General features: G+C 48.1%; 1 protein-coding gene across 25 annotated transcripts in view; it reads left to right on the top strand.

The window, feature by feature from the left end:
• Positions 1 to 18060, top strand: part of HMG20A (high mobility group 20A) — a 161258-nt gene that overhangs the window by 96202 nt on the left and 46996 nt on the right. For 11 of the 25 annotated variants that reach the window (XR_005862518.2, XR_005862517.2, XR_003076918.3 and 8 more), the window contains 3 exons: positions 7634 to 7778; positions 9652 to 9813; positions 10602 to 10720. The gene's annotated coding sequence lies outside the window, so the exon portion shown is untranslated. Of the gene's footprint in view, positions 1 to 7633; positions 7779 to 9651; positions 9814 to 10601; positions 10721 to 13950; positions 14163 to 17511; positions 17620 to 18060 lie in introns of all 25 variants that reach the window. The other 14 variants (XR_005862519.2, XR_005862536.2, XR_005862520.2 and 11 more) reach the window with 7 other exon arrangements.

Raw genomic sequence — 18060 nt, 5'->3', positions numbered from 1 at the left:
CATCCAGAAGGGAACAAAGCTGAAATAATTCCCTTTCCTCTGCTCTTTGCTTATCCTGGCCCTGATTCAGGAGAGCATTGGGGATCATTCTCAACTTCAGACCTGCACAGATTTCCATGATATTGAGTTTCAGTTTTACAATTGGCTTAATGAATTTTCTGTACAGATGCTTGTGCCTGAGTACCATTGGGGTATGGCATCCCTTAATCACAGAGCCCAGAAAGGCTTTGGCTCTGCAGCGAGCGCTGTCACCTTGGTGAAGCTCAGAAGGAATTCCAACCTACAGATGTTCACCTTGGTTCTGGGCAGGAGCTGGTCTGCACATAGATCTTTATGAAGAAGGCAGGAAGAAATAAGAGACGGATCCTTCTTGTCACTCACAGCTGGCAACTGGGCCACTTCTAGGCTGGTGGTATTTTTACTTTCCCTTAGAGCTGATCAGGTTTTAGGCTTTGAAAGGAAGCAGCTTCCCTCATCTGCATGCTCTGCACATGGAAATGGCTGCTCAGGAAACTCAAAGGTGGCAGGTTTGCCTGAGCCTTCAGAAATGGTTTACTCTTTCATACCTATTTCCCATCACTGTGAGAAGGTGCAGGGGCTGAAGGGCACAAGTGGTAATTGAGTCCCATTGCCAGCACTGCTGTAGCAACGTGGTAACAACAGAAAGAAGTTGTGCCATAAGCAACACACATACATGTGTGTCTGTGTATAAAAAGGTGAACGTGGCATAAGCGATCTCAGTCATCGTTTCTGGCTTCAATACCTAACAGGTTGGTGATCAGCTACTCTTAGCCAGTGATGCAGTGGTGGAATCAGGTGCTGTCTGTCCAAAACCAGAATGAAGAACAGAGGAATTCACAGGAAAGCTGCTTGCTTCTTGTAAAAACCATTCTCTGTGTGTGCATGTAAGTGTGTATGGATTTTGCACTTGCCTCAGCATTTTTAGGTGGGCTGTGAAGCAAATTTCCTAAGCAGTCGGCACCTCCTGCTATGCAAAGGCTGGCCTGAACATTTGTTAGGTTAGTGAATTCATCTTTGTGGTACCCTTTCAGCAAATGCCTCTTTTTAGATAAAAAGGTTTATTTGTGATTTGCAGAACTCTTTCAATCTATTGGCTCCTCTGATATCCTAAACCTATTAGTTCACCATCCATCCACAAAATTTTCCAGGAGAAAGCAGGCGAGACAAGAACTGAATTTCTAATAGAGGAAACAAAACAAACAAAAACCACCACCAACAAACAGGAGCCAAAATGAAATCAGCAAAGGAAAATCCTACCCAAAGGTCTCGGGCTCCATTTTGAACTCAATAAGGAAGGGTATAAAAATACAGCTGTGCTTCTCCCTCTTCCCCTGCACCTCCCTTTTAAGCGGAGCATACCTAATCACTGTCAGGCTCCCGGTGGCTGTACTGGGACTGTACCCTTTAAGCAGCTTGTGAGCCCACGGGCAGAGCTTGCTGGAGAAGCAGCCTGAAATGAGCTGGAGCAGCTGTATTGCACGGTCATTTATAGCTGGTAAGTGCTGCTGCTCGGGACCCTGTGACCACGGCCCCTAGGTCTCTTTGTGCTGTTGTTCAAAAGGCCAAAAGACAGGAGAAGAAACAGAGAACTGAGAGCAGGAAAGATTTTTTCAGCAAACCTCAGCATTGGCATTACAACATCTTTCTCAGCTTGTAGGCAGAAGCAAAGCAAAACGTGCTATTCTCAAAGGTGCATTTCAGCTCTATTCAAATAGTCATTCTATACCAGGGTTTTTTTTTAATATGCTCTCCACAAGTCTTTAACATTAACATTAGAAAGATAACGAGAACAGGCAAACAGACAAATCACGATGCCTAGCGCCCTGCTAAAGCATGGGAGCAGCCCCCCTGCAGGACTTTGGCTTTCCTCACTGCTGGTCATTTACATTTTCATTTATGAAAAGGAGGAAAAATGAGCTGCCACCACAGCACCTAAGCATAATGGAAAGGAAAAGCCTTGGTGCATTCTGCACGAGGCTGTGCTGTCAGGCTGTGCAGGCAGGTCATAATGTGATTCCTTTCGTTCCGGCCCTAAGCCTGCCTTCCAGTTTGATCACAGAGCTCAAAAATATTTTTTACGTTTGATAATATCCCTGTTCTGCTCGACCACAACTTTCTGCTTTGTATTATTTTCCTTTTGCAGTGTTTTTGGGGATAGAGCAACTCCGTCCCTGCCAGTGCTGCTTGCATTGTTCCTGTTAATAATTACCTTCATCACAGTAGTTATTAGAGGCCCCAACTGCTGCAGACTCGATGCATGTACAAGGCAGTCTCTGCCTGAGGAGCTTAAGGTCTAAATAGGCAAGGCAGATAGTGGAAGTGTTATCAGTCTTATTTTTACAGAGAGCTTAAATGACCTGCCGAAGGTCACACAGAGAGTCTGTGGCGAAATCATGACTGGAATACAGATCTTCTATGTTTTATTCAAGCATCTAACCCATGTTCCTGGCTAAGGAGGGCATTTGTGAGGAGGCTGCCTGTGCACACGTGGGTCTGGGGGCAGCTGAGGGCCGCATACTGGATTTTCATGTGCTCTCCTGTTTGAAGCACGTCTATGAGGAGCTTCAGGTGCTGTAGCAAATGCATGGATGGCAACAGCAGCTACACGTGCACGAGATGCGTGCTCACCTGGGATGCATGTCTCAGTGTAGTTCAAGGACGGAGCTCTCAACAGGGTGGCAGGAACTGTTGGTGTTCTTATGGCAGTGTTCACTATTCCTGACTGTGCTACAAGAACAGAATCATGGAATCATTGAGGTTGGAAGGGACCCCTAAGATCATCTAGTCCAACTCTCGACCTATCCCCACCATGCCCACCGACCGTGTCCCTCAGTGCCACATCTGTATGCTTCTTGAACACCTCCAGAGCTGGTGACTGCAGGGTAATACTTGTACATTCAAGAGATGGTGGTCGAGCTGCTGTTGGGTTGATGAAGAGTGCAGTCCCGTGATGGCTGTGTCTAGTTGTGTGGGTCTTGATTCTCAGAAGCAGGTAAGCTAAGAGCCTCAAACTGTACAAAAGCCAACATTTTAAAGTGTTGTTACAAAATACACGTTTAAAATTACAAGAAAAAGATTGTGACGTAGCATCCACCAAGAGAAGTAACTATCCTGCAGAGCTCCCTTCTGTCAGAATGACCCTTGGAGGACTGGAGGAAGGTTGAAATCCTTCCTCTAAGACCCTTCTGCAAGGTCAGGGAGGTTGCATGGGCTGCATCTCTGCTACACCTGAGGGCAAGGAAATGGCTTCTCTTGTGCAGGGAGAACCTGTGCTGTGTAGAGGGCCTCTACCTTTGTGTTTGGCTGTGGGAATGTCTTACAGTAGTTTTCATCATCATTTCCTGGAATCAAGGTGCTAATCTTCGAGAATTAGCACAACCACACTATTAGCTGATTGTTGTAGAGGGCATTTTAAAGAACTGTTCTTTTCTGTAGCATTTCTAGTCTGCTTTTCCACTGCTTGCAAATACAAAATTCCATTTCCCTAAGAGTCAATTTTTGTCTGAAATAGAATAATTATTAGCCGTTTCAATGCGTTCCAATGTGTCTTTGTTTTTTAGAATTACTTCATAAAACTCTTTGCATGTGTAATTGAAATTGACTTTAATTTGAAACTCAGAGTCAATATTTCTGCAGTCTTTCTAAGTTTGTTTCTCGAGGAAAGTATTCTTCCTGTGTGTGTGAAAGGAAGGAAGGAAGGTGATGCGTGCCACGAGTCAGAAGGATCGAGACTCAGAATTCAAACAACTTTGGCCAGTTTTGACTGTAGGACTGCTGAATTCTGCACTCAACCTCCACATCATTGAGTGTGTCATTCTATGCCGTAGTCAGGGTGCAGCTCCACAAGGCTTTCTGACAAATTGTAGCCTTTGAGTAATTGTCAGGGTTTGCTGAAAAGTCAACGGTGTTGGCTTTTTTCAGTGGCTGGATTGGATTAAGGCAGTTTAGTTAATTGCAATGCAAAGGGAGACATTTGAGAGCTAATGCGTACTGCTGAATGCAGTTCCTTTTCATTATTTTTTTTTTCTGGACACAATGTTTTCTTAGCTTAAAGTTGCATTTATGGCCAAATAATTTGTCTTCAGCTCCCCTTTGTAACTTACCTTTCAATTAATGTCTTTTGCCATTGTTTTAATTTTAAAGCTCTGCCATTAAAAAGCTTTTAGCACGCTGTGGCAGGCCTATAAGTGGCACGGAGTTCTGAAAGTGCCTCCCGGTGCTGATATCCCTGAGAGAGCTTAACAATTGCTGCACAACGACCCCGTCCTCTTTTCCTGCCCCAAACTCGCACCAGAACTCTATGAACATGTACAAAAATCTTTTCAGATGTACTCTATAGAAATGCCCTGTGGGAATGCCGGTAAGGTCAGGCCAAAAGATTTAAAGCTCAGGAATGCAGCCTTCTTGATAGAGGGACCGTGTGTCCAGGAGCATACTTGCCATGTGAGTAATTCTTGTGTTCCATTAGCCTAGGGAAATACAACTCCCCATACAAATGCTTATAAACATTGCCAATTACAAGTGGAGACACTTTGCCAATATTTAAATAATTTCATTACAGTAAATCTTTAACTTTTGAAAATACTCCGAATGAAATTTTCAGTGCTGCTTTCCAAGTAATGAAGAAGACAATGGGCTGTTTCCTTTTCGACTTTGTAGCTGAAAATGATTATTGAACATTTTGATATTTCCAAAATTTGTAGCATCGGAGACAGCAAATAAAATTGTCCTTCTGCAGAACGTCTTTGTTTCCTGTACTGAAAAAGAAGTTAATATATTTTTGTCAATAAACAAAGATTTTGCCTTATGAAGATGCAGCGTTTTAGCTATGGGTTAATCTTGTAGAAGCGGCGTTATTTAATTTGCCACTGATTCGAGAGATCTGTGCAGACAACTCTGAGTAGTGCTGTTCTGTGCCGCTGTGCTTTCACAGGAGCCACTCGGTTGCTTTCTGCATTTCCATCCAATAACCATTTTCAGAAGCGTTGCTCTTCGAAGCCGTTCTGTAGCAGCCCTCCAGCGCCTGCTTGCATGCTGCCTTGCTCATGGCAGACTGTCAGGTCCCACTGAGAAACATTTTCTGCAAAGCCTGTTGTGAGTTTGCTTACAATTATAGCTACCTTCGATGCAGAATCATTTATCCAGTCATCTTGGAAAATAATGAACCTCCCGCAGTTGTATCTTGAGCTATTGCTAAGAAGCTGCCATTGACATCGGGGCTGTTAGCAGAGCAGGAGAACACAAGGAAATAGCTGCTGGTGTTGGTTTTGATTTCAGATCTCATACTGGTTAGAGGGTCTGCAACCCACAGACACTGGGACTTGCATGGACAGAAACTAGGCCACAATAAGCATAGGGGGCCATCATCTTCAGAGATCAGCAGGCTCAGAAAATCCAGTATTCTAGGTGAGCTTCTCTTGTACAAGTGGCTGTAGCCTGCCTGGTTGCCTTTTGGATCCTAGTGGCAGTTGAGACCCTTTCCATCTAAAATTTCTAAAGACTGTTAGGGTCCGTTGCTCTTGAAGATGCTACAGAAGTGTGAAGTGCTGCTGCTTGAAATCACTTACCGGCACTCCACCTCCAATAGAAGTCAGTGTGGGGAGGTGAAGCAGTCTTTCCGCAGCTGCCCAGAGTCACTGCAGGCTGCCTCAGGGAAGTGAGTATCTGAAGTGCCTTTCTCAGTCGCTTCCAGTCCTCCAGCTCTCACTCGGTGATTTCCTCCATTCTCAAGCTGTCGCCTCACTGCAGGCCTGGAGAGAGAGCCCTTGCTTTCTCTGAAGCAAACCTTCCAGCTCTTCTCTCCCCCAGACCCAGCCCAGGTGAGCCCCGAGGGGCTGCAGGGCAATGGGGCTACAAAACAAGAACAGAGCTCTGGGGTGAAGTCACACCAAACTGCCCTCGTTGCTTTCCTTTCCAGCCTGTCGGCTGCTGTGGGATTAGCACAACATCAAGAAAATGTTTCTCCCTTTCTCGTTAGACATGCATGGATAATTTTTTGTTACAAGTTTAGATTTGTTCAGTTTGAACTCTCGACTAACCCCCCACTTTTTTTTTTTTCTTTTCCATATTTACTTTGATCCAACCTTTTCTTTACTGTGGTTATAAACGAATGCAAAAAGGCCGTTTTCAAGAAGCAGGGCTGCGGAGCTACCCACTGCTTTGGAATTAGTTGGAGGGAGTGAAAGCATGCCTAGTACTGCGTGCGTCTGTGCTGGGTTGGAAAATGGATCCAACAGAGAATGGCCTGGGTTGCAAAGGACCACAATGCTCATCCAGTTCCAACCCCCTGCTATGTGCAGGGTCGCCAACCAGCAGCCCAGGCTGCCCAGAGCCACATCCAGCCTGGCCTCGAATGCCTCCAGGGATGGGGCATCCACAGCCTCCTTGGGCAACGTGCACCAGGGCTGACTGCAGTGCTTGTAGCGCAGGCAAAACTTCTATATGCCCAAATGTGCCATCATTAAAACCAAACAAAACCAAAGGTAGGCGAAGAACTTGAGGAATCCCCCATGGGAAGTGGTTTACACCCTGTTTTTTGGAGTACACAGCGATCAGGGACTACAGGTAAAATTCAGAATTGCTTATCACGAAGTCAAACAGCTCAAACAATATTCTGAGGCAGAATCAGTCACTCCAACACACGTGAGCATGAAATGCCCAGGCATATACTGGTACTTGAGCTGCCACAAGGCAGGCTCCCGTGGGCTTTGCTTGTCTGTGTTGTGGAGGTGCTGCAAACACGCAGCATCCCCCGAGTTCTGTGGCTCTTGCAGGAAGTCCCTGGTGAGCGGACAGAAGAGGACAGGGATGTTTGAAGCCTTTCCACCCGGCCTTGCCTAAGGCACTGTTTCTGGAGCATGTAGGTGTCAGTTGGATTTCTGTGTTGTTGGCAGCATTTAAAATGGAGGCCCATGCCCAGAGCAGCTGCTGCTTCTGCGAGTCAGGAAGGGCACGATTCATCGCCAAAGCGATACTGTGCCTGGCTCTGCTCCCTCACACCCACAAGTATGAAGAGTGAACCAAACCCTTCTCACAACAGAAGGAGGTTGTGCAGCCGAGACCTCCCCTGAATTCTCGGCTGGTTGCAATGAAAAGCAGACGTGCAAACCCCTCCTGGAGCAGGGGGCTGCAGTGGGCACCTACCGGAATGTTAAGAGGGAAAGAGAAGACGGTTTTCCTGCTGATGGAACGCCGCTTTGCTCAGGGGACCATATTATTGCTGTTATTTATTATTTATGCTCTGCCGAAGGTGTGCAGGGTACTTTATAGGCACAATTTGAAAAAAGAGCAGTGTCTGGTCCCGCTGGATGCTGGGCTGCTGCTGGCGGCTGCGGAGGGGCAGGCTGGGAGGGCAGGCTGGAGGGGCCCCTTCTCCCTGCACTGCACTGCAGAGGTCTCTTAGTGGTGCCGGGGTGCTCTCCGGGCACGAGGTGGGCTTGGCTGGGGAGCTTGGGGTGGCTTTGTCACCACTTTGCACAATTGTTGGCTGGTTGTGTTTGCAAGGGCATGTACCCTGTTTGATATGCATTCGGAGTCTGGCAGCAGTGGGAATGAGTGAACAATAAAAGTGCCGCTGTCACAGCCCCAGTTTTTTGTGGGTTTTTTTTAACAGATTCCCAGCCATCTGGTGCCTCACCAGCTGCTCTCGGTGCAGGATGAAACTTATCTCAATTCAGGAACCCAGGCCTCGGGCAGTGGGGTGGAAGGAGCATCGCTGGCCTCGCAAGTGCTGTCTGCAGGATGCGCGCCCAGACTGGGTAAAAGCTCTAGAGAGATGGGGAGCAAAAAGAGGGAATGGGTGAAAGAAGTGAAGATCAAACTCACAGGAAGCCTCCTGTTGACCCCTCAGAAAATGTTGAGCATAGAGAAATGCTGACCTGGGGCAGTGTGAGGGGGCCCGGGTAGGCCCCAGGGCTGGCCCAGCCAGAGGTCTGCCACCTCCTTCCGCCAGCATTTGGTTGACAGAAGTGAAGACATTCATCCAAGGCTGCAGAGGATGTGTGAGGCTGAGGTCCCTCACTGTGGTGCTGCAGTCAGCCCTGTTTGCTTTGAGGCCGTTTCTTCTGGGGAAGGGGAGCGGAGCCTGGCGGCAATGGAACTGGCAGTGGTGGGGAGAAAGAAGGGAAATCTGCCTTAGGGCAGCTCAGCAGCTACCTGCAGGCAGGGAATGGAGAGACAGCTGTTGGATGTGTGTGGGGTGAGAGGCCCCAAGGAGTCTGGCTGCCAAGGAAAGGAGCATACATTACTTGCTGTCTTTGAGGCATCTAGTTGAGCATTTCCTAATTTCATTAAGTCTGATTTTTATAATCCCCTTGGGGTTGAAGCAGCTGACTGGAACACTCTTCACTCCTGTCCCTTGATCCCTCCAGTGCCTGTCTCCAGAAACAGCAATGATGCTGGACCAGGTGAGGAGGAAACAGCCGGTTGGCCACGTGAGCCGACTGGGAGTGACCAGGTTCCATCCTTCATTTCCAGAGAGCTCCTCTGCTTTGCGTGTGCCACTTCAGACTGCTCAGAGCACCCTCCTCCTGCTTTTATGCGTTTTCCAATTAAATTTCCTCCACGAGGAGGAGAGAGGCACTCTGAATCCATTAGCATTAGTAATTATGCAAACGCTTCGGGGAGTTGACTGCCCATCATTACATATAATTAATGTTACTGGTTATGAATGGAGGGTTTGTTACTTTTTTCTCCTTTTTGTGCTGGAATAGGGCGGGGTAGAGGTGCAAGGGGGTGATGTTACTGTATTTAATTTGCATAATCAGAAGGCCTGATTGGGTATGCATGAGGGTGGGGGCCGGGGGGAACCTTCTCCAGTGCACACTCTATTAAGCTGGTGGGAAAACTCAGGAGGGAGATACAGAATGTAAAGCAAGGGTGAGTGTGGCACAGTGACTGCAGACAGAAAGAGGCTCAGGTTTATGCAGTGCCACCATCACAAAGAGGGAGGGAGGGAGGGAGGGAGCTTTGGGCTCACATGGCTGTGTGCAGTGCCCTATGCAGGGCCATGCTTAGCCCGTCGTTTTACTTGTCTTGATGGTTTGAAATGATCTAGGGATTCTGTAGCCAGATGATATTCCTGGCTTTTATTTGAGGGTACACACTGAAGCCACAACATGCAGACTCCAAACGTGTGTACACCAGGTAATGCGGATCTGGACTCCAGATTCTCCAGATTGCTCCACTCTCTACCTCAAGTTTATCCTGAGTCTTTTCCCCCCAGCCCCTGGGTATAGGCAGTCTATCACTGGCCTCCAGGCTTCCTTGTTTTAAGTGACAGCTGTTGTGCTCTCTCACTGCTCCACAGAAGGCATATATAACACTTGGTTTTGCCTACTGGAGGATTTATGGAAACATACCTAGTGAAGGGATCTTGAGGAGCGGGGAGAAGGTCCAGGAGTCAATATTTACTTATTGAGACAATGCCCAGGGAGGGCAGAAAGGTTCTTAAAACAGGGAGAGATGAAGCAGTTGTCTGTGCAGTGCAGATCAAGCTGGCCAGAAAATATCCCAGTCAAAAAACAATAAGGGACAGCGCTTGCTCAGACAGAGTCTGGTGCTTGAGGTCCCACACTGTTTGAAGTACTGTGTCCTATTTTATGGCTACCTTTATTTTCTGTCTGATTACAGTCTACTGCTTGCAGTGCAGACGTTGGAAATTGGATGAATCTCTCGTGGTATCTCCCAGTTTGGTCAGCACAAGCAGAGCGTTTCCCCCGTGTTGCAGTGGAGAAAGACTTGGATCAGCCCTGTTTGTCCCATGCAGTGGCTCATCAGATGTTTCTAGAGAAGGTAGGGAGAAAATTGGCTTTGTTTCCCAGCATGTTACCCCAGCGCTTGTAGAAATGTGAGTCAGATTCCCAACGCTTTTCAGTAACCCCTGGAAGAAGTGAAGGACACACACAGGAAATAAACCACACAAGGCAAACCAGAGGGAAAAAAACCACACTGCTATTTCTGTGTAAATGTTTATTGGTATGCATTTACATACATGGTTTTAAAACAAAAGATCAATAGGGAAAATCTGAAATTCATTGCATGCCTTTCAAAAAGAAAAAAAATCACCCTCTTTATAGTGGGCCAGTGTGAGAGGACACCAGCTTTATTCTGAAGAATGACTTCTGGCACAGGGAACTTGAGGCACAACTGGATTCTGTTTTTGTTGAGGTTTTGTTCCCTCTAACTGAAAGTTGCTCTAGAGATTTGTAGTTCTGAGGTTCATGCTGTTCATTATTTTGTAAAGTGTTTATACATTTGGTCTGCTGCTTGAGGAAACCACTGGGGAAGACTCTCTGTAAATAGAAGCACCTGTAAAATCTCCAGTGTACACAAAACCAAAAGATCTGATTTGCTTAGACCACAAACTTTTCTGAAGGATGAGAAAGGTCTCAGTACTGATTGGGAAGGTGAAATCCCAGAAGGCACTTACTAGAAATGGAGTGGAGGTCTTGGGGAATTATTTCATAAATAACCATGGTAAAATCACAGCATAGCAGCACATCATGCTTCTCTTATGTGGTAGGGAGGAAACTTTCTGGCTGTGAAATGGGAAGATGTCAATAGCTCTGCTCTGTTCTCAGCTTCTGTGATGTCCTTCCTTCAACAACCCGTGCACTTGGGCACCTGGACAGCAGTGAGTAGCAGCCTTGCTGATGGAAAGAAGATGCTGTCTGGATGACTGGTTCCCATGGAAAGCAAGGTGAGCTCAACCTCTTACAGGAGTCCATTGGCCCAAGCCTGGGTTTGTGTTCCCTGGGATCAAAGCTCAACTCAGTGCAGTTCCAGACAGATCTGTGCTGTACCGCAGAGTGGGGGTGACAAGGTAAAGACCTTGTTATTCACCAGAGCTAGTAATGAGGTCAGGAGGGCTAGAGGAAGGAGGGAGGGAAGCAATTGTCAAAGCAGGGGAGAAACTATGATGAGAACAGGGACAGCCTACAGTCAAATAACTGCTGTTGCATACTGTGTCTCAGTACCCAGGAGGATGCTGGATGTGAACATAGTCTGTAGCCATTGTCCTGAAGGACCTCAAACTGCAAGAGCAGGGTCCAGCACATACCTACCCTTCTGTAGGGTGTCAGTCTCGTGTAACAGGCTGCTCTGTGTTTGCTGAAGTTAACAGCTGATGGAAGAGCTTGAAGATGTCACTGAAAAATTCTGTGGGAAAAGGCTTAGAACAAAGTTCCCTCTGAACTGTGCTCAACAGCATCTCCACAGGGATCACATCACTGCCACGTGTAGTCATGGCATTTTCTGTCTTCCCCTTCCCTTTCTCTTTTTTTGGGGGTGGGGTTAGGATGTGTATGTGCAGCAATGACACATACAGAAGCACACATGGTACACGTATACACGCAGCGCATGCATACACAGGCATTTGAGATTGCTAAAGGCAGAAGTTAAATCCCACATCAAAGCAGAGAGCTATTGGAGCAGCACTGTTCAAAGGCACCAGCTTCCTTCCTGGGAAAGACAGATTGTCACTTTGATTAAGAGATTTTAACAAGAGAGAAAAAAAAAGAGAGGGAATGAAAGAAGGGAGGAGAGAAAAGTGAGAGTTTTCATTTATACTTTTTCTCGCCTTTGGCCATCCAAATAAGGTTTTGGTTTGATGAAAAAAAGACCCCAATTTAAAATAAGTTTAATGTAACAATGAATTATTTAAGGCAGAAGAAAATACAAGCTGCTGCCTAAAAAAAAAATAGAAAAAGCTATTATTGAAATGTCAGAACAAATACCCCGCTTGATCTGCATTAATATGATAAATACTAATATATTCATTTCCCCTGGTGCTTCTGGGCTTGCAGAGGTACATCTGCAGTGCCTTGCTTATGGTAATCAGGTCGCAGCTTCAAAGGGAGGCATGCAAGGTATTCTGGGTGATGTTGTGCAAGCTGCTGTTAGAGACCTTGTGGATCATCACATAGAGTGGAGGAGAGCCGAGCAGGGGTCTGCTGGAAGATCTCTCGATTGCTGCAGGAAAATGAAAGTCTTGTCATTTGCTGGTGGACCACCAGTCATGGGACAATACTGGTGCCTGGCTGTTGTCTTCAGAGTTGTCATTTTGCTGTAATGAAAGAGTGAGATGGAGAAAGCAAATGAGCTTCGTGCCTTTTATCTCCACATCCTAATTCCTAGTGTCTCCTATGGCTGGGAGTAGGTGCCAAGGGTGAGCTGCAGAGCACAGCTGCAAACCAACCAGCATCTCACTTTCCTCTTCTGCAGTCTCACAGTAAATTTTTCAGGAATGATTCAGTGAAGCTGATAGTTTAAAGCTTCAAGAAACTTGATGTGGTTTTGGAGTCTAGCAATCTGGGAATTGCAAGCAGAATGTTTCCAGCAGGGACCAGCGTTGCCTTCTCCAAGGCATCGTCTCTACTCACGCTGTACTTCCTGTCCTTTGGATGAGAGGCAGGGTGTGGTGGTGAGAGGTGGGAAGCATGTTTGGAGAGAGGAGGTAGAATACAGTTACCACATGTGAACCTATCAAAGTGTCAGGGTGTTTTGGCATTGTCAGCAGATGTCACCCTTCTTGGTCAAGTCTTCTTGCAGAGGATCACCTCAGACATGCTTACTTTGCTAACCTACTCTGCATTCCTTTCCTGGTAAAACTCTGGTTGTGTGCCTCAGTGAAGCTGTTATCTCCTGAGACATCGAGCTCTTCCTAACAGTGAACATCTAGATTGCAAGCTGAAGTGTGGCTCTGTGAGCTGACCCAGCCCTCGCCTCAAGGGACGAGTCAGTGCACCCAGGGGCGTTCAGCTGATTGTGGTGCCTGGAGCTTCCAGGTGGATGGAAGGAGTGCATCTAAAGCCTGGATAAAGCCAGTTAGAGACCTGCAGCTGTGCCTGGCAGTCTGTTGGAGTAATCTGGACTCGCTTGAGAAGCTTCTCTTGTGTGTGTGTGTTCCTCTATGAAATGCTCTAGTTCCCAAGGAACGCTAATGTGCTTTTCCAGTAGATTTTACTCACAAATGCAAGAGTTTGAGTCCATCTGCTTCTGGCCCTCTTTCCCTCCATTGCCTAAATTCGAATGTTTAATGCTGGCTTTTGGGCACAAGCACGCTGTGCCCAAGCTACAGACCAGTTCCTCAATTAAAAGATGCATATGCTTTATTATTTATACATATATTTTTTTTTCCTGGAGATGCTCCACAGTGTCTGCAGTTTGCTGGAAACCCCCAGCGGCAGCCCCAGGCCTTGAACTTCAGAAGGCAAACTCTCCCAGTGGCCATTTTCAATCCGCTCACTGGGAAAATGTGATTACTTCTTATTTATTGAAGTTAAGTATTCCTGCTTGTAGCCACCATGGCATTAAAGTAAAACGCTCGGCATTTAAGGCGATGAATGCAGAGACACAAGGCTAAACGCAGTGCATAAAATCTTTATGGCGCCGTAAAACAGACGCTGGGAATATTTTCAACTGCTGCGTTGTGAGTCAAACTGGGTCCCCCTGTGCCAGGCAGCCTGCCCTGGGTGCCCTTGAGGCTGTGCCCACGGCGTGTTGGCCCACGGAGGGGAAGGGGCCTGGGGAACAGAAAGTGAGCTGTCTGCTTCCCGGCAGGCGCTGCTCTTGCCAAGGCTGGCCTTGGCCGTGCTTGGTGGCTGGTGCTGCATCAGTGCAAGTCTGGGGGGTAAACAGACGCTGCCGCTATCAGCTCTGATTGCTTCCGAGCAGCTTTCTTCAGTGTCAGCCTCAGATAAACAGAGCTCCGGAGGAAATCAGTTCAGAGTGAGTTTTGTCAGCTTCAAAAGAGATTCATTCCTAGAGTTGTCAGTCACAGGAGACTGATGGCTGAGATTGCTGAGGGAAGCAAGGCCTGTAGGCATTAAAACAGATACTGTTGCTGGAACTCGGGGTTTAAAGACAAGATTTAATCTGGGCTGTGGGTTTGTGCACACTCACTCCCCCTTTTGCTTTCTCACACGTAAGGTCTGATTCCCACGGGCACACTCAGCTTCCTATGCTCCATAAGCATTCGTTGGCTTTCCGATCAACCCTATAAGCTACTTCCTCCCTCCCGTCTGATCCTGACACCAAGCACCATGCTAAGCAAGAATGTTTTGCTCCTGACCTTGTTCTCTGTGGTGTCGTGGCCAGGTTGTGTCCTCACCTGTGAACGGATGCAGGAAAGCTCTCAGAAGGTAAGCACCTCCTGTCCCTGGGGAGTATGGCAGGAGACCCTGGGAGCCACAGTCACAATCTGCTCAGCTCAGCCTCTCTGCGTGGAGACCCAGCTGATGTCTTGGGGCAGTGTGGCACAATGCAGACTGGCTGTGCCACCTCCAGCTGACCTCCCTGAGTCCTGTCCCGCCACGCTGGGCTCAGTGACAGACCTGAGAGTTTCTCCCAGGGGTTGGTCTTATTTCTGGTTGTTCCAAAACTGCATCCTCGAACGTGGAGTGGCATTCTGCAAGCTTTGCTCTTGGTAGAAACTACCGTGTGCCTGTTGGGAACACCCCTACCCATTGCAACAAAGCGATGAGAACTGCTTTACATCTTTGCCCTCCCTTGATTGCTTTGGATGCTTCATTGCTGCAAAGGTTCCTGTCCCACATCCAGGCCTCCTCCCTCCTCCCCCGCCGCCGCCTCTTCCATCCACTCGGTGAGCATCTCTTGCCTCTAACATATGGTGGGAGCATATTCTCAGCAATGCCGACGCTTCTGCTTCTCCACTTCAGCAGCCGCAGTAACTGTTGAACGGGAAATCTGTCGTTTAACTCGGCCGTTTGCAGTCGCTGAAGAGAAGTAATTACAATAGCCTTAATTGGCTGACTGCGGAGCCGCTGCCCGAGTAGTAATAAATAGTGCATGCTTAGGAGCTGGATGAGGTGTAACCATACAGGGTTTCTCCTCTTCTCCTTCCAGTGGACCCAAATCCTGTTCACAGAGAAGGCTGACAGGGGTGTTGGGCTGCTGCTTTACAGAGCCAGCCCTTCATACAGGGGAAATGCTGGTCAGCAGAGACCCAGAGGTGTTCCTGAAGCTCTCTCACAGGATCTTGGCAGGGCAAGCTCTTGGCAGCTCTACTGCTGCCTGCCTCTGCCTGGGTTCCCTGCCTTCCCTCCTCCTGCTGCTGCCAGGCTACAGCAGGGCGTTTTTTCATTAGCAGTGATGCAGGCAGAGCAGGGCCAATTACTCACTGCTTTATGCTTGCTGGAAAACCCACCCAGGACTGGTAATAGCCATTAAGTGAGGGTGCAGCTTTAACTACGTGCCATTACATTAAGTTTCAAGTTGATATATGGCCAGAGCAAATTGAATTCCTGCTGCTATCCCGTCTGACATTTGTTACATTACAATGCCTGCTCTTTTGTTTTTGAGTCAATAGCTGCTGCTTTCGAGAAATATGGATTATTAGAATTTATAGCCCGTCCTACGCGTCTTTTCAAACACTCATATCCTTTTATCATTTCGTTTTGTTGTTATTCTGCCCAGCACAGTTTGTATTTCTTCAGGTTTTAGCACCTGGGACTCTTGATACTTGTGCTAAATCAATACCCTTTGTCCTCATTGCTTTAATATACACAACCATTTGCGTGATGCATGAATTGCGGTGGGTTTTCTGCCTGCGATAGTCATTTACTCCTCCTGCTCAAGCATTCCTTCCCCTGCTGCACACGGGTCGTGCTTTGCAGGAAGTACTACACACCTGCATTTGAGTTCCTTGAGCTGTGGGTTTGCAGGCAGCTGGCTGCACTGGGCAAGGTGGTTTGCGTGCTCCTTAGCAGGCGGGTGCTGCAGGTGTGACAGTACGCCCGGGCCTCCTGCAGAGTGCTGAGTGTAAAGAACGTGCCCTTTGCTTTTAGAAAATCTATGCTTTGTTACTACAGCCACGCCTTTTCATAAAGATAGCAGTAACAGGGTAAAGAAGGCCTCTGTGCTTTCATTCAGTGCCTCCTGGTCGGCAGCAGCTGATGCTTCTCTGACTGCTGTGCGTTTCAGTGTTTTGGGGCCGGATGGCTCAGAGCTCAGCTGTGGCCCATGGCTGCGTGGCGGAGCACCTGGTGGCACCCCATGGCTGTGCACAGCCTGCCCCATGTACGGTGCTGCCCAGAGCTGTGCCAGCTGTCCCGGTGCTGCCCGGCCCCACATCCGCCTCAGCGCCTGCGAGGTGACAATTGAGCAAAGCGCCATCTCCAAGAATGATGGGCGCGATTTGGAACGTCTCATTGAAACACAGGGCAAATCCTTCATCCCCAGAGGGAGGTGCGTTAAACGCCGCCTTGGAATTAATCTGAGGAGCGTGAATCTCCTCTGCCACACTGGGGGGGCACCGCCAGCCCTCCTTTGTCTCCGCGTTCTCTTCTGAACTCTGCTGGTCCACCTCTGCCACCGCTGCTCTTTGGGGCTCTCTCTCCCTGTCCTACACGTGAAAAATGGGATGTCGTCCCTCTCCAGAGCTGGGGCACCCCGATACTGATATTCCCCATAAGAAGGGGAGCCATTTCCTGGTGGGCTGCGTGAGCCCAAGGCAGGGCTAGCACAGCACGGAGGGGTGGCCGGGCCCCACTGCTCCAAAGCAACACTGCCAGCACCCAGCAGCAGCGGGAGTGGGACCTGCCTGCTGGCTTCAGGGTGGAGGCGAGGCCGCCCAGCACCCGACCTTGGCTGAAGGTTTTTCCATGAGTTTCAACCCTCCCCTAAGTCCCTTTATCTTCCCAGTGGGGCCTTTGCCATCGAACGCCATTGTGGTCCCCGCAGCGGTTTCAGGAGGTCCGTCAGGATGCTGCTGGTGCAGAGGGCACGCGCCTGCCTGCTCCTTGGAACGTAAATGCTCTCGAATATAAAGATTATTTACATTCCCAAACAAAGCTGCCAAACACTTTTTAAATGCGCTAACGGTGCCTCTCTCTTTCCGCTGTGCTTGCTGATAAAGGGCCATAAACAAGCCTGACACATTTATAATAACCTTTCTCTCCTCCCTCTCCCCTGCTCTCTCCTCTTCCTCTCTTGCCTCTCTCGCAGGCTGCATCGGGTAATTTTTTATCCTCTTGCCATTAGCTGGGATATATTGTTTGATAGGGGGAAATAAAACGTTGAATCTCTTTTTATTTTTACTTTTATTTTTATTTTTATTCTCTCGTCGTAGCAGCAGCTGCTTCAACGCCACCAGTGCATGTTTAGTTTGAAAATTTTGTTTCCCCACCTTTTCTTTCTTCCTCTTCATCTCCTTCCCCGTTCCCATGTCTCCCTTCTAAAAGGTCATCTCAAATGATGCAAGGATACGTGCTTTTGCAGGTTGTTTTTATCACTTACCGGCCTATTCCAAAGGCCATTTAGTCTTCTAGGCAAAGGTTGTAGCTTTCAGTCTCCCCTTCCCATTTACAAAGGAAAAACGGATGTTTTATCTCTAGATATATAAATTAGGTATAGATATAGATATAAACCAAAATGCTAACCCATCTAGAATAAAAGATCCTTGTAATTTCTTTGTCTCCGGGCTGAAGAGGTCTCAGGTTCACCTTTTGTCATGTCGTCTGTTCCTTTTAGAGATATTGATGGAAGTGCCACATCTAACGATTCCTCCTCCATCCTGTATTGATGGTGCTGTAGAAAGGCCAGCTTGCTGGAGATGAAAGGCAGCACTGAGCAGTGCAGGTACGCACCGTTCCTTTAGGGCTGCTCGTGCAGCTCGTTCTGTTCTGCAGCTCGTGGCTGTGGGAGAGGCTTGGCATGCATGGGCTGCAGGGCACAAGGAAGGCATCCTGGGGCCTGTGCTGGTGGAGGTGTGTGTTTCTGCAGCAGTCGGGCTGGCCCTGGGTCTGCAGTCTTGAATTTTGTGATAGTACAGCATACATTTGCTTTGCCTTCTCTTCCAACAGTGGCCAGAGGGAGAGAGGGCGTGTGGTAGGCCTGGTTTGGAATTGCCTGTATCCTGGAAGAGCAGTGAAGCCCCGGTGAGCTCAGCACCACTGCTGCTGTGGGGTTAGCCTTGCAGGGGCACCGTGACCAGGAAAGCTGGCAAAGCTGTGGCAACTGAGTGAGTGTTCCTGAAAGTGTTGTCTGAGACACCACTAGAATAGGCGAAAATCTCCCTCA

This window comes from Gallus gallus, chromosome 10 (assembly GCF_016699485.2).
Source record: "Gallus gallus isolate bGalGal1 chromosome 10, bGalGal1.mat.broiler.GRCg7b, whole genome shotgun sequence".
NCBI classification, from domain to species: Eukaryota; Metazoa; Chordata; class Aves; order Galliformes; family Phasianidae; genus Gallus; species Gallus gallus.
Note: the sequence above shows the minus strand (reverse complement) of the source record. Positions and strands in the feature narration are given on the sequence as shown.